Source organism: Mustela nigripes, chromosome 1, assembly GCF_022355385.1.
Source record: "Mustela nigripes isolate SB6536 chromosome 1, MUSNIG.SB6536, whole genome shotgun sequence".
In the NCBI taxonomy this organism is placed as follows: domain Eukaryota; kingdom Metazoa; phylum Chordata; class Mammalia; order Carnivora; family Mustelidae; genus Mustela; species Mustela nigripes.
This window is the reverse complement of record NC_081557.1, coordinates 85,847,595-85,849,304: the sequence shown is the minus strand read 5'-3', so window position 1 is coordinate 85,849,304 and position 1,710 is coordinate 85,847,595.

The following is a 1,710-nucleotide window of genomic DNA, read 5'->3' as shown; positions in this document are numbered from 1 at the left end:
TCAAAATCTGTGGGACACAACAAAGGCAGTCCTGAGAGGAAAATATATAGTGGTACAAGCCTTACTCAAGAAACAAGAAAGGTCTCAAGTACACAACCTAACCCTATACCCAAAGGACCTGGAGAAAGAACAACAAAGAAAGCCTAAACCCAGCAGGAGAAGAGAAATCATAAAGATCAGAGCAGAAGTCAATTAAATATATCCTGTATATCAACCTTTGTCTGTACTCTCATTTGCAAATATCTTCTCCCATTCCGTGGGTTCCTTCTTTGTTTTTTTGACTGTTTCCTTTGCAAATGACAGTACAGACAAAAGGTTGATATCCAGGATCTATAAACAACTCCTGAAACTCAACACACACATAACAGACAATCATATCAAAAAATGGGCAGAAGATATGAACAGACACTTCTCCAATGAAGACATACAAATGGCTATCAGACACATGAAAAAAATGTTCATCATCACTAGCCATCAGGGAGATTCAAATTAAAATCACATTGAGATACCACCTTAGACCAGTTAGAATGGCCAAAATTAGCAAGACAGGAAACAACTTGTGTTGGAGGATGTGGAGAAAGTGGAACCCTCTTCCACTGTTGGTGGGAATGCAAGTTGGTGCAGCAACTTTGGAGAACAGTGTGGAGATTCCTCAAGAAACTAAAAATAGAGCTTCCCTATGACCCTGCCACTGCACTACTGGGTATTTACCCCAAAGATACATATGTATTGAAAAGAAGAGCCATCTGTACCCCCAATGTTTATAGCAGCAATGGCCCCGGTCACCAAACTGTGGAAAGAACCAAGATGCCCTTCAACGGATGAATGGATAAGGAAGATGTGGTCCATATACACTATGGAGTATTATGATATTTCCTGTACAGCTGGTTTGGTGTTTGCAAATTCTTTCAGTTTTTGGTTGTCCTGGAAGCTTTTTATCTCTCCTTCTATTTTCAGTTATAGCCTAGCTGAATATAGTATTGTTGGCTGCGTATTTTTTCTCATTTATGCTCTGAATATATAATGCTAGCTCTTTTCTGGCCTGCCAGGTCTCTGTGGATAAGTCTGCTGCCAAGCTAATATTTTTACCATCATATGTTACAGAATTCTTGTCCCAGGCTGCTTTCAGGATTTTCTCTTTGTCTCTAAGACTTGTAAATTTTACTATTAGATGATGGGGTGTGGACCTATTTTTATTCATTTTGAGGGGGGTTCTCTGCACATCCTGGATTTTGATGCTTGTTCCCTTTGCCATATTAGGGAAATTCTCTATAATAATTCTCTCCTATATACCTTCTGCTCCCCTCTCTCTTTCTTCTTCTTCTTGAATCCCAATTATTCTAATGTTGTTTCATCTTATGGTGTCACTTATCTCTCGAATTCTCCCCTCATGTTCCAGTATTTGTCTCTCTTTTGCTCAGCTTCTTTATTGTCTGTCATTTGGTCTTCTATATCTCTAATTCTCTCTTCTGCCTCATTTATGCTAGCAGTAAGAGACTCCGTTTTTTTATTGCACCTCACTAATAGCTTTTTTGAATTCACCTTAGTTAGATTTTAGTTCTTTTATTTTCCAGAAAGGGCTTTTATTTCTCCAGACAGGGTTTCTCTAATATCTTCCATGCCTTTTTCAAGTCTGGCTTGCACCTTGAGAATCATCATTCTGAACTCTAGATCTGACATATTACCGATGTCTGTATTGATTAGGTCCCC